Source organism: Phalacrocorax aristotelis, chromosome 7 (genome assembly GCF_949628215.1).
Source record: "Phalacrocorax aristotelis chromosome 7, bGulAri2.1, whole genome shotgun sequence".
Lineage (NCBI taxonomy): Eukaryota > Metazoa > Chordata > Aves > Suliformes > Phalacrocoracidae > Phalacrocorax > Phalacrocorax aristotelis.
In genome coordinates, this window is record NC_134282.1 from 2,387,374 (window position 1) to 2,401,843 (window position 14,470).

The following is a 14,470-nucleotide window of genomic DNA, read 5'->3' on the forward strand; positions in this document are numbered from 1 at the left end:
AAAACAAACCCAGGGTGTGCTTTAATCCAGTGTTAAGCAGCTCAGTGACGCGCAGTGAAAGATGAGGCTGGAGACCCAGGATGAAATCCTAGCCTAGCGGGGCCGGGGGGAGGCAAAAGCCCAACAACTGCAAGACCTTCAAGGGCTTTGATCGCTGGAGCAAGTTGTCTAAAACCATACTGCGGGGCGTGCTTTGGCACTGTGCTTCGTTCATTTTACGTTTAATATGCCAGAAAACAACACTTAGCGTCGTGTAGTTGTGGCTATAGCGTATCTATCTGCAGGAAAGCAGCTGAGAGCACAACAAGAAGAAAAACCAGGGGCTTTTGAATGTACTTATTGATATTTTTTTTCTTTCCTAAACCTTTTTGATGCTGTCGTTAGCAAAACCTCATTAGAATCAACGTTAGGATCAACAATCGCTGCCTTCGGGGCGTAAAGTGTAGCCCTCACATAAACAATATTAGCGTCTTTAAAATACTTGATAAACACTAATTCACCCTCCCAATTTTCTTGTGAGATAATTACGTGTTAACAGTAATATCGTCATCGTTAGTCCTCTCCTTTCGGAGGTGGGAGCTCCCGCCCTGATAACAAACAGCCTCCCGAAGGCCACGCGAGGCGTCTCAGGGCGCTGGCGAGGGAGCAAAGAGCCGCGGCGCCGTCCCCCGCTCTCCCGAAGAACCAGAACGACGTAGATAGAACGAAGGAAAAGCCTGGCTTTAAGTACAGGCGAGGAAAGGGAATCCTCGTCGGGTTGGCTGGATTCCTGGGCTGCCAGGAAATATCAAAATAGTATGTGACAGAGATAAAGGTAAATACGCAATAAATATTATACCTTTTGTACCTTTATTTACTCTGCAGTAATTATACCGACTAACGCAGATTACATTATGAATCACGATGACACTTAAAACACTGAATTTTTTGCAACCACATCCTGGCCCTGTGAGATAATCCGTTTTGATCTCCGACGAGAGCCAGATACGTCTTGCTTGAAACTTCAGAGGCACGCGATAGCAGCTGCTACACGCCCTTTTTCGTAACCTTGTTAAAATAAAACAAGTCTGGATTCGCTCGGCCATTGAAGGATGTAACATCTGAGTTACAACCCTGCTGCGAAGGGAGCTTTGCCATAACCGTGGAGCGAACAGGGCCCTCTTCGGTATTTCTGTTTGAGAAGTAACTTTTTTTTTTTTCCTCTTTAAGAAATGTGGGTATTTACATATCCAACTGCAAAGGAAAAAAAAAAAAAAACAACAAAGCTAAAACAATCTGTACAGAGCGATTAAAGCAAAAAAAATAGATTTGTTCCCATGTCTCTAACTCAGCTCGCCGTGTCTTAACTAATTCCCGCAGGAGCTCGGCGGCAGCCTGGTCTTGCATTGCTGGGCGTGCGCGCGGAGAGGTTGTTTCCTAACAGCCCGCCCGCGGTCACGGCATCCGCCGGCAGCGCATCGCCTCTCAAGGAAACCCCCCCGGTTCACTCTGAAACTCCAGCGCTGCACCTGCGACAGCTAAACCCGCCGGGGTCCGTCCGCGACCAGCTACGTGGTGCTCGCCGCGGCCGGGGCCGTGGCAGCGTCTTCGCGCCTTCCTCTCTTCCCCACAACTGTGTGAAACATCTGCAAATCCTCCCGGGGCCGGGTTCTGGGTAGGAAGGGGAGGATGAAGAAGAGGAGGTTGCCCTGGGCCTGAGGGGATGAAGAAGAGGAGATCACCCCGGGGCTGGAGGAGAGGATGAAGAAGGGGAGGCTGGCCTCAGGCCAGAGGGGAGGAGGAAGGGGAGGGTCAAGAAGAGGAGGCCAGTATGGGGCCTGAGGGGAGGAGAAAGAAGAGGAGGATGAAGAAAAGGAGGCCAGTCTGGGGCCTGAGGGGAGGAGGAAGAAGAGGAGGATGAAGAAGAGGAGGCCAGGCTGGGGCCTGAGGGGAGGAGGAGGAAGAGGAGGATGAAGAAGAGGAGGCCAGGCTGGGGCCATAGGGGAGGATGAAGAAGGGGAGGCCGAAGAAGAGGCCAGGCTGGGGCTTGAAGGGATGAAGATGGGGAGGCTGCCTCTGGGGCTGGAGGGGAGGATGAAGAAGAAGGGGAGGCTGGCCCGCTTTCATTTTGCCCTTCCTCTTGTGCCAGGAACTGCCTTGGGAGCCCAAGGGGGTGGCGGCATCCTCTGCCCACCACGGCAGCCCTCCGCGGCCAGGGAGCCCCTGGGACAGCAGCAACAAAACCTGTTGGTTTTCCTCTCAAAAAAATAAATAAAAGAGGGAAAATGTGCCCTGGCAGGAGCTGCCGTTCCCCTGTGGGAAGACACGGTGCAGGAGCCCGCGGTTGAAGGGGGCTGAAGCATCTGGCACCTCTCCCCCTCTGTTTCTCTCACTTTTCCTTTAAAAATCCGTTCCTCTGGCACGGATTTGGAAGCTCTCCTTGGTGTGGCACGTTCACACGCACACTTGCCTTCCTCTTAGAGCCTTTAGGGTACGCTGGGCCTCTAGGGAGGAGGTCCACAGCAACGAGACAAGGCCAATGCCTCGCTTCGGCAGGTATCTCAACCCCGCAGCAGCAGCAGCACTTTGTCACCTGTGGGCTAGGTTTATTTTTGGGGGGCTGAAACTTCTGAAAGAGCCACTTCATGGCTTCAGATCAGACAGTTCATCAACTGTCTGTGAATGAGGGACTATTCACCTGGTCACGCTGTTCCTCCACTCCCGCTGTTTGTTCTGGGAAGCAGAAGCTTCCGAGATCGATCTGGGTAAGCCTATCAATGAGACGATTGTTTTGGGATCGAATCCTCTCTGCTTTATGGAGTTCTACAACGTATCTGGGCACGTACACTTTAAAGCAACTGATAAAAAGAAAAAAGTAGCGCTACAGGCATGTTCATCGCCAACATGTTAGATGTGTTTTACCACCGATCAATGACTGATCGATTTGTATGCCGAGGTAGGGGCAGACGCTCCCTACTCAGAAACAAGTCCCTTTCCCAGCACGTCCTCTCCTGCAAACGGTCGTTGGCAGGAGCTGCAAAAAGAATAAAGCCTGTCCCTTCAAACTGGCAAACTTCCATTTCCTTTCTCGATACAAAGACAAATAATTTAAAGCTTTTTTTTTTTTTTTTAAGTTGACATCTTCCTCACATTAGTTGACATTTTTCCTCACAAAGGGAAAAATAAGCCTTAGAGTAGGAAAGCCACTTGCCTTTGCTGTTCAGTGCTCCCGATTCGGAGCTCGCAGACGCAGGGAAGGCACGGGGAAGTTGCTAGGGTGTGGGTGTACCTCTCTCTTTCCTCGTTTTTTCTGGCGTGGCAGCATTATTAGGACTAAAGTGCCTTCACGGTTTACGTTAATCCACTTTGGGATGCAAACCAAAAAAAGCACCTTTGTGGGGAACCGGGGGATCTGTGTGAGGTGCCCGACCCCAGCACCGGTCCCTCCTCTGCCCCGGCAAGCCCGGAGCCAGGGCGCTCCCCCGGCGGGAGCCTGCCCGTCCTTCTATTGAAGTCAAGAGGGTTTAAGGCCCGCTTATTTAAATATCAAGTTTAACTGGGGCTTGCCTGCATATCAAAGGCAGTATGGTAATTTTTACGAGGGAAAGGGTTTGCCCTGCGTTGGCCAGACTTGTCCCTGCTCTCCCTGTTGCACAACGTGGTGCTGAGTCACTGCTGTTTCTCACCCAGCAAGCGCTTGCATTTCCCTGCTGCTGTGTTTGCGGAGGACGGGGTCCCGCAACGCACGCCGTTAACTGGGGGAGCCTTCGCATAAAGGAGAGCTAAAACTGAACAAAGAACCCTCCTGGTTCGCTGGTATTTATTGCCACGTGTGGCAAGTTTCGTTCCGGCACCTAGATTGCGCGGGGGACTGGGCTTGAACTTGCTTGTCTGAAGTCAGTCATCTAATTCCGACTGATGTACCGACACCTCCCTGGGCCTTCAGTCTCGCCCCAGTCTGCAAGAGATTTATGGATAGATATTGTACAGATTTAACACGATACCGTGGCTTTTATTATTTGCTGGAAAATGTTAATAAAAAAAACATTACAGATGCATTTTAATCCCTGAAGATTTTTGAGTAGAACGCATGAATTATTAATTGTTGTTATTGTTCCTATTGCAGCGCATACCTATCTCTGTGTGGACGCTGTGAGGATTAATTAATTCTTGTAAAGATGTAAAAGGCCATACAGGTGTCAGGGGTTGCGACTAAAGCGCTTTGAAAATGGAAACCGCTCTGTGAGTGCCAGGTATTATTATTTACGGAGTCTGGGCAGTGTGCTTGGTGCTGTGCAAACACCGGTCCAGTTATTGCAAATATTTGCTTATACGCGCTTGGTAGGGTGAGCTCTCGCTGTTACAAGTCATTTCAACTATTTTAAGGATGCGTCTTACAAATACGGCCATGAGAAGACTTTCTGGTAGATGGGGGGCCGGAGCCACGGGACGTGAGCAGCCGTGTTCCTGAAGCACTTTGAAGACACGCTTTCATCCAAACACGTGAATGAACCAAGACCTCAGGTCCGGTCCAGTTCTACATCCAGAAAGTTAGGGTTTTGCCCCCGGCTTTCTCGCTACTAGAAGACTTTGGGAAAGGAAACGTAACAATGGTTATTGTTTAAAAGTGCCTCTACCGGCTCAAGGCAAAGCCAACTCCCTAAGCCCGGCTCGCTCGCTGAACAACCCGCCATAAACCACAACCTGCTCAACTGCCCCGTGTTACCCAACATCCGTTCTTGGAAACCTCCGACAGCCAGAACCTCCTTCCTGAATGCTCTGGAAGCGGTCCCGGTAACTCTGAGCCCAGCTGCGTCTCTGGGCGACAGAACTACAAAGCCTAAAGCTCCTCACGGAAGGGAAGGCCTTTGTGCAGCCCTGTGAGGCGTTCGCCTTCGTCAAGAAAGGGAAACCAGGATGAAACGGACGGGGTGAAATTATTAAAGCGTAAATCTGCCAGAATGCACTTTGTAGGTTCTGCAGAGCAGAACGTACACTCGGGTAATCACCCAGCCGAGTACATCACCGCGTTAAAAATGAGAGCCTGGCACCCCAGAGCGGCGACTGAACGTTTGGAGAACACTAGACCACGGACACCTTCAGCCAGATGACTTCAGTTCAGCACGCTGCTGCTGCTACCGCTGAGTGGATGGATGGGACGACAGTGTTCGTAGCTCCTGTGGGCCAAACATCGCACACTTGAGGGTTTTTTTTCCCTCCTCCGTTTCTCACACGATCTTTCTGAACGTGACACCTCCCGCCCCTCCTTCATGGGCTTCTCGCAGCTCCTCCCATACCCTTCTGGTGTCCCCCAGACCCCTGCAAGGGGTCCCTTATCTTCTTTCCTCCTGCCTTAGGCTTCGTGCACACTCCCGGTCACCCCTCCTCCACCCACTGTTCCTGCTTATCTTCTTTTACCTGGGAAATAAATCATTTGGAGTATCAAGAGGTTAAACTTCGGAAGCATGGACAGATCTAAGATTAGGACGTAGGAAGGTGTTAACGAGTCCCTTGCCACCTTTTTCCCCCCCTTTTAAATGTCCCGCCTTTCAGCAAAGTGGTCAAATTTTGGAACTGGACTGGATATGGTCTTCAAAAACCATTCCTTCTTTACATACCTAAAGCAAACAGCCCACGCACCATTACTGAGAAGCAAAGGTTGCCCACTTAGGCCATCAAAATCGTTACAGAAATAAATGTTTGAACATCCAAGTGGTTTGCAGTCACAAATACACTCCCCGGCTCTCTACGGGGACTTTGCTTTCCTCGTATAACTCAGGTCTGTTCAAGCAAATGGACTGAAGGCCCAGGGCTTTCTCAGAATTAAATGAAATGAAAAAACCCAAACTGTTTTCTCCAAGTATTTTAATTATTCGTAAAAGAAGGAAAAGCACATGGGCCTCACCCTGAAAAAAATGAGTGCTGTGAGGTGATCCTACACCCAGAGGCCCACCCGCCCGCTTTCCTCGAGGCTTTGCGGAGCCCCATCTGCTCCTGAGATGAAGCTCAGGGAGGTGAAATCTGCCTATGGTATGTCCCAGTCCTTAGCCCGAAAGTAAAATCCACCTTTAACCCCAGAAGTGCCGCCTTCGGACTAGGGTAATTCTTCAGCAACGCTCAGCTCTGTTCACAAAAAAGAAAAATACGAGAGTTACATTTGTGGCCCATCTCTCTACTTTCCCGTTTTGCCAGCCGCAGTAAAAGCAAGCTCCGCGGAGGCGCGGTGATGCGGAGGTGCCGCCCGGGCAGCACCAGGCTTGCGGCCGCGGAGGGCCTTCGGCACCAGCAGGAATGACCCCCGATGTCGCCGTCAGATCCGCGCGTGGTTTGTGCTCGTCGGGACTCTGCGCAAGTGCCGATGGCCGGACCCGAGAGCGCTGCAGTAACGCCCAAGAGGGCGAAACGCTATTGCAAAAACATGTTAAGATGGAAAGGACTGCCTAGCGATGGATGTGGTTTCGACTAACAAAGCTGGCTTTAAAAAAAAATATACAAACCCGCGATATAAGCGGTAAGTAGCATTTTGATTGTAAATAATGCACGGCACCCAGGCAGGGCGCAATATTGTTGCCGTGGAGGATTATTTTTGTTAAATAAAATTATGGGGCGGACACAGTAACGGAACCAGGTATAAGAGCGAAGCTGTGCCGAACCCCGCATGGGCCTGGATCCCCAACGCCGCTGGGCCCCGCTGCATGCTACAGAAAAAGAAGAAAACCACCGTGTTAAATTCTGCAACAATTAATGTTTTTCCTAAAAAAAAAACCAACACCACAGCAAAAAACAAACAAACAAACAAAAACCACCCCACAAAAACCAAACTTCCAGGACCGTTTCATGCCACACGCCGCACCCGATGGCCCTTTCCCTGGTCCTCCGCACCCTGGTTCCCTCAGGGTGCCAGCACCCTGGGCCAGCCTCCCCATCTTCATCCTCCTCTTCCTCATCCTCCCCTATGGCCCCAGGGCGGCCTCCCCTTCCTCATCCTCCCCTATGGCCCCAGGGCGGCCTCCCCTTCTTCATCCTCCCCTATGGCCCCAGCCTGGCCTCCTCTTCTTCGGCCTCCCCTTCTTCATCCTCCCCTCAGGCCCCGGCCTGGCCTCCTCTTCTTCACCCTCCCCTCACGCCCCGGGGCAGCCTCCCGTTCTTCGGCCTCCCCTCCGGCCCCTCAGCGGCCTCCCCGCCGCCGCCTCCCCTCACAGGCAGGCCGCCGCCGCCTCCTCCTCCGCCGCTGCCGCCGCCGCGCCCGCCCGGCGAGAAGGCGGGGGCGTGCGGGGCGAGGGGGACGCGAGGAGCCGGGTGGGGGGCGGGGGGGAGGGGGCACCCCCCGGGCCGCCGACCCCGGCTTTGCTGCACCGGTCGGCCGCGGCGGGCCGGCCCCGCTCCTCCTCGCCTGGCCTCGCCTCCCGGCTCCTTCCCCTCTCCCTTCCCTCCCTTCCCGCGGCGGCGCTCGGCGGCGCCCATTTCCGTGCGGCTGGCCACCCGCTCCCGCGCCGAGTGTCTGCGGGCCGCTGGCTGCTCCGAGCCGCTTGGCTCCTTCCCTTAGTAACAGCTTTTACATTCTGCCTCAATTCCTCCTCAATCTAAATCACACACACACTGATATTACTTTTTTTTTTTTTTTTTTTTTTTTTTACCCCTCCTTCCTCGGGACTTAATCTCTCAACCCCCCCCCTCCCCACCCTCCCCCTCCCCCTGGCTCGGGATATAATTGAATATCACAGCACTACGCGCTGGTTATTTTTTTTTTCTTCCTCCTCCTGTGTGTGTGTGTGGTGTATTTTTTTTTTTTTCCTTCCCCCCGGTTTTTTTTTTTCCCCTCTCCTTGCTGTGGACACCTGAAAAAAAAAAAAAAAATATATATATTACCGACACATATACGTGTGTACACACACACACGCGCGCGCACAGGCAGATGTGTGTGTATATATATATGGCTGTATAAAAAAAACCCAACAACCCCCAAAAACAACAGCCCCCCCCCCCCCAACACCGGGAGGAGAGGCAAACAAGGGTGAATTCCGTGTGCTCCGTTCCCGGGGAAGGGGGAGCCGCCGCTCCGCCGCCGCCGCCCGCAAGGTAAGGACCGGGGGCGGGAAGGGGCCGGGGGGGGACCCGGGGGGGGACCCCCGGGGGTGTGAGGGGGGTGTTTGGGGGTGTGTGTGTGTGGGGGGGCCCTGTTTGTCTCTGTGGCGGTTGGAGGCGGGCGGGGGATGGGCGGCCACCCCCTCCTTTTTTTTTTATTAATTATCGGGTGTGGGGGGTGTGGGGGGGCTCCCGTGGGTCTGCCTTGGGGGTGTGTGTGTGGGTTTTTTTTCTGTTTTTAAGCAAACAGCACCCCCTTTCCCCTCCCCCCTCCGCGCCGCTGGCCTCCCCTCCCCCCACCCGGCTTAAATTTTTTAATTTTTTTTTCTTTAAAAAAGGGTTTATTTGGGGGGGGGGGGCGGCAGCGGGTGGCACACGGGAGCCATGGCGAGCGGCCTATTTTTAGCCCGATTTGTGTGGAAAATCGCCCTCCCCTCCCCCTCCCCGCGTATTTACTTATGGGGGGGGGAGGGGAAGGCGCGGGGGGGGGGGCAGGGCCGGGGGCGAACTCCGGCGAGCGGGGGAGGGGCGGCCGCCCCCCTTTTCCGGGGGTGGGGGTGGGGGGGACACCCAGGACGAAGCACCCAAGTTATCGATCACTTTTCCTGCAAAAAGTCCCGGGTGGAACGTGAAATACCCCGCGGTGGCAGGGAGCGGGCCCGCTTCGGGGAGGGGGGTGTGTGGATAAAATAAGCTCTTTTATTTTATTTTTTTGCTTGTTTTTGGTTTTTATTTTGCATTTTACAACGGTTCTCCCATCCTGGTCCGAACACCCCCCCGTGCAAATTGTGCATTGCATCTTCTAGACAGGCTTGCACGGTTGATGCAACGTATACGTTTCCTCCATATAGGTCTTGCAATAGGACGACATGTGGCTTGTTATTATTGTTGTACACCCCATCTTTCCCCGAAAGGGTTAAATTTACCGTGTTGTTCCAGGTGAATTTAATCTTTCATCACCCAATTTCCTTTTTAGGCAGCTTGAGAGAATAAAAGTCTCCCCTTGCTCGTCTTTTGCTTTATCCCCTGAAGAGCAAACTTTGTATGTGCTTTATGGCAGAGGCTTGTTGCTGCAGATGACACGTGAGTCTGGAGGAAAGTTTGGTTTGCAGGTCGCCGTGTAGGAAAGTGAAGTTTGCTGGTGAAGTTTTTACTACTCTCCAGTGTGCTCGACTTCCTCGTTTTTCCTGTCTGTGTAAATCAAATTCCTCCTGATTTATTGGGGGTGGGGTGGGGGAATCACAAAACGTATCACTTCTTTATTATTCAAGCGGAGAGGCACGATCAGGAGAACAAAGTCTTTGTGGCGTGAGGCGGGGGGGGGGGAAATGTTCTGGGCTTGTCTTGATTCTCTTTCCTGTCGTGTGGTGCTAAAACAAATGTCTGAGGACGCTGAGCCCGATGAGCGAGGTCCTTCGGCGCTGCGGGCTCTGGCCTTTGGGCGCTCACCGGGGCTCTGGTTTGTGCCCCTCTGAGAGAGAGGGCACCATTTGCAAACACGACGTTTGGGTTTTGAGCCGTGCCCCAGCTTTCGGGCGCGCTGGGAGGTTTTAGGCCCTTGTCTTGCTCCTGAAGGCTCTTACGCTTGAGGCTCGTCCTTGAATTTGGGGCCTTCCCTTGGACTAACGCAGGTTAACCCTTGAGGACCGATCCTGCCAACTCTCTTGAATTTAAGTGAGTGGGTACGTGCTCGTGGATGAGCGTGTGAAGACTTTTTTCCTCTTAACTACAGAAAAAGAAGGGCCGCGCTGTTGTGGTGGTGGTGCTTAGGGTGCAGGTGTAAATGATCGTAGCAAACTTTCTGTGGTTTCTTGTAGTGATTTTTTTTTTTTCTCTTTGCTTTTGCCTAAGATCTAATGGAACACAAGGTAGCGCGTTACTTACCTAAGATCACCCGAGCTGTCGCTGCCATAAGTTTTTCTCAGCGGAAGGTGGGTTTGCCTCCGTGAGACCAGGGTTCATGTGGTACCGTGCCTTGGGAGCTCGGTGGCATGGCTCCCAAACTGTTATTGAGAACACCTGGAAAATGCTCAGCTCTCACCCCACGAGGAAAGGGGAAGGAAATGTAATTTAAATGTATGAAAGCTGTTGGGGCTTGGCTTTTTGGGCTTTTTCTTTTTTTTTAAGGCTGTGCAGGAGTCTATGATTTTTTTGTTCGTGTAAACGTGTGCAGCCATAATGCGTGTGCATAGCATAAAGCATGCAATAATTACAGGAGATGCTGTTGCTTAAGGTTTTTTTTGCCCCCTTCAAACAGGTAGTTATGACTCTTTTTTTTCCTGTGAGGTTTTTTTTTTTATATGGATACTTCTTGCAGTGTTACTCTATATATGGTAATTATTGATGTTTGTGTAACGCTTTGAAGTTGCAAGGCATGGCATGAGCACTAAGTACCCAACAGCAGCACTTCATAGTCGTTTTCGCATCATAAAAGAGTTTGATGCTAAAAAGCGCCACGGCCTGAAGCATAAAGAGGCTCTGGATGGATTAGGGGAAATGGTCAAAATTGTTTATAATGTCATTTTCAGGTAATATTTTTTAGTTAGGAAAAACAGATCTGAATAACCTGAAGCAAACGGAGTTATTTTACCTAACTTGATTTTGGTTCTGGAATTTAATTTACCCTGGGCTTCACATTTGAGTCAGAATGTGTTTGCTGTTATAAATTTTGTAGTGGCAGTAAAGACCCACATCCTACAAGGATGTAATCGTGCAGAAGTCAGGAAGTCCTGTAAAGAAACACACACAACTTTGCGAACATCAGTGGTCTAGTTCGCTTGAATAAGCTCCGCAGATGTCTGTGAAGTTGCTTGCAGAAGCGAAGCGTGTTTTGCGTTAGTGGTGGGGCAATAGGACATGAATCTTTCACGATGCTTTTTTGGTATGGCAGCGCTGCTGAGTGTTTTGGGGAAGGATGAGGCAGTGGCAGGCGTGACACCTTTCTCTTGCTAATCCTGTTTCTCTGCTCGTCTAGAGCCCCAAGAGACAGCTGCCCTTCCCCCCGAGTTTTTGCATGCTTTGCCTGTCTCTTCTGTCCCGCCTTGGACCCGCAGCCATTTGGGATCGTGGTGCCTGCGGGAGTTTTGACACCTTGCTGCAGAGGATGCTACTGGCGAGTGGAGAAGAGCCAGACCCAAACCTGCCGCTGGCTCTTCCCCCTTCTGAACTGGATAGGGAGGCCGTAAAGTGGTCCAGTCTCCGCTTCGGAGAGGAGAGGACAGGGTGTGTTGCGTCTATAGTGCAGTATCGTGATACCGAGATGGGTCATACTGAAGTACAAACTTTTTTTTTTTTTTAATCCAATTGGTGGTGTTTACATTGAGACCTGTGGTACTGTTAGGTGCACTGACCATCCTTAGTGGGTGTGTTTGCGCATGCGTATGCGCAGGGAGTATAGGGTGTGATAATGACTGTACATTTGAAGCCCTAAACATCAGCTCATGCAAGTAGCTGCAGGTTGGGAGAGAAGTGAAAGTGCATATGCGCGCTCTGTAATTATGCCTGTTCGGCTCCTACAAAAAGCAACTGCTGCGAGAATATACCCATTGCATGCTTGTTTTTAAATATAAATTTAAGTGTTTGCATTAGGTGAAGAAGTGTCAGAAGTTTTCCATTAGGAGCGATGACTGACAGCTCTTTCCAGTGTTTTGGAGTTGCGTTGCAGTGTTCCTGTAATACCTCCGAGTTAGCAGGCGATGACGAGAGAGTTCCTATGTTCCTGCTATTGATATAGCTACCCTTCTCCCAAACACGTTCAGCGCTTGAAGCGCTGCAGTATGGGGTTAGACGGTCTTAATTTCTCTAAAGTAGCTTAATGGCAAGAGTGACCTGACTAGAAAAAGGTTCATCCAGTGATCCCAAGCAGACTCGATAGAGACGGCTTTATTCACCTCGTGGTTGGTTTCCTCCAAGATAAAGTACGACAGTGAAACGAGGAATAGGAAATACCTTTTCAGGTGGAATTGTAGGGGAATATGTTGGCTTTCTTTTAATTTTGCAAAATTGAATTAGCTAACTTGAGGTAAAAAGTAGCGAAGACGAGGCAGCATAGTTGTCACTTTGTGAGGTTGAGTGAAAAAGTACAGAAGTCTGGTCTAGAAATCACTCTGCCAGTTTGTGTGAAAACTGAACAACTTCTCCTCGTTCGGGTTCTGCCTTGTGGTATCTAATCCAAGACGAGAGGGCCCTTTTCTTCCTTCTCGTAACGAAAACAAAGCTGAAATTGTTTATACAAAGCACCCTGGAGTCTTAATGGCCGCATTTGAGCTGGAAGATGAGTTTTCCTTCAGTTCTGGAGGATCTATAGAACCGTAACCCGGCTTACCCTCCGAAACATTAGTTTTTAATGCTTCACCACGTGTATTTTTGCGACATCCTTTAGACTGTCCTTTTTCTACCACTAAGGAGAGTTAAAGAAATTTTTCCTTGATAAGAAATAAGCGGTCATTCCAAGCCGGAGGATGTGTAACCGCAGGGGAAAATGCAGGCACTGGTCGGGTGTGTAGGATCTAGCAGGCTTGGCTAGCCAAGGCGTGAAACTGCAGGTGTTGCAGCTTACCCCTGCTCCCGCTTTCTCGGATGGGCTGATGGCTAGAAAGACTTCTGAGAATATTTTCTTACCTGTAGAAATAACAGTAAAAAGGGTTGGTGAATTGGTGCAGCTTTCTGAAAAACCTACTGAAAGAACCACTGAAGTGACGTGGAGGAGTTTTGAGGATTTTCTCAGCCAGTGTAAGCGGCGGCTTTCAGAGAGTCCCCTCTCAGTTTTTGGCTCTAAGTGTACGTGGCATAATTCAGTGTGACGTAGAGATACCAAGGCCCTTCTAAATAAGTTACCTTAAATACCAGGAGCGACATACCTCAGTATGCCATCAGACTAATCGGTCCTTGCTTCAGGATGAGTAACGCGAGCAGGCCAGGTGTCAACCTGAGCTGGTTCAGTGCCCGCGTGCGGCCCTTCGCGGTGCCCCGCACAGCTCCGAGAGCTGCACGGCGTGGTGGGAGCAGGGTTTGTGCTGTAGTTCGGCTTGGTGCAAGCGTGGCTCTTCCTAAGAGTATAAACTGGCATCTGCACCTGTAAAGTAAGGTATTAATAGTCATATTTTCGAAGATGCTGAGTCCCTGCAGTTGCGTGTGCAGTTCGCAGCCTCTGTGTGAGCTTAGCGTTTCTAAAAATCAAGTCTTGCAAGTGGTTTGCTGGCTTTTGCAAACTCCCGTGAGGGTGTAGTTCCTGTTTCTTTCCGGGAGCAGCATTAGTAAAAGGCTATGTGGTGTACTCTGACTTGCATTTATTGTTGTAATTCTTAAGTCTCCATGTTGCAAAGGAGCAATCTTGTTTATTAGTAATGTCTAGCAGTAAAAAAATCAGAGTCATCCAGAGGAAAAACAGTTTTGTTTTTTTTTTTTTTTTCCTTTTATGACCTGAGATTCAGTTCAATCTCCGTTCAACGTGTATCGCAGAGACGCTCTCTGCAGCCATGTGCCATATGCAAACACACTGAGTGTTATTTCAGATCGCTGGAGGTGCGTTACGAGGAGCTTAGCTGGTGTGGTGTGAGTAGTAGGCCTGCCTTCCCCCCCGGCGGGGCGATGGTTCTGCCAACCCGGCAGGGCAGGCAAGCAGCTGTCTCTGCAGCTAACACTAGTGCTGCTCTTAACCCGTTGCGGGGTTTGGGGAATGATTCGGTCGCTTCCCCGGCTGCGTGCAGAGCTCCCACCGAACCCTCCCTGACGTCAGGTCGACGGTGGGTTTTTATGAATTAGGACTGTGAGAGTGGCTCTGGAAACTTTCCTGTTCTGTCGGCAGCTACGTGCCTGCTGGCAGCGACTCCAGAGCGTGCAGGGAAGAGCTCTGTACGGCCTATTCGCCGGAGCGTTTTTCCAGCATGATGAGTTAGGGTCAAATATTTACTATTCATGAAAACGTCATGCTAAATACTGTGCCCCATGCCAAAACCGCAGAAATTGTTAAGGTTTAGAGCCCTAAATATAACCTATCGTAAAAGTTGCATCCATTTGACATGAGCAGTGTTAAAAGTTCGAGCTCTTCACGTGGGTGACCTATTGCCGGCAAACCCCGAGCTGGGAATTCCTCTGATTGCAAGCACATGCGAGGTGAACTTCAGTCCCCTGATGGTTCCCTGAAAGTACCAGGCAAAGATGAGGCAGTTTGGTTTCCTGGAAGGAGTTGTCCAGGCTGGCCGAGGAGAGGAGTAACAGGTTTTGTAGCTCTTTGGTGTTTTTTTGGACAGGCTGATTAATGCTCGGGTGTCAGCCTGACTTCTGAAAATACATTTTTGCCTTGCAAAAATAGCAAAAAAAAGATCTACTTATTTTTCATTTATCATTGGTATTGGTCTAACTTACAGCCCTGTTTGGAACAAATGAGAAGTTTTGCCATTAGTTT

The 14,470-nt window shown here is 50.6% G+C and overlaps 1 protein-coding gene across 4 annotated transcripts in view; it reads left to right on the forward strand.

Annotated features, from left to right (window-relative positions):
- Nucleotides 1-7,501: 7,501 nt before the first annotated feature.
- Nucleotides 7,502-14,470, forward strand: part of TBL1XR1 (TBL1X/Y related 1) — a 115,657-nt gene continuing 108,688 nt past the window's right edge. For 2 of the 4 annotated variants that reach the window (XM_075098447.1, XM_075098446.1), the window contains exon 1: nucleotides 7,816-8,058. The gene's annotated coding sequence lies outside the window, so the exon portion shown is untranslated. Of the gene's footprint in view, nucleotides 8,059-14,470 lie in introns of all 4 variants that reach the window. The other 2 variants (XM_075098443.1, XM_075098444.1) reach the window with 2 other exon arrangements.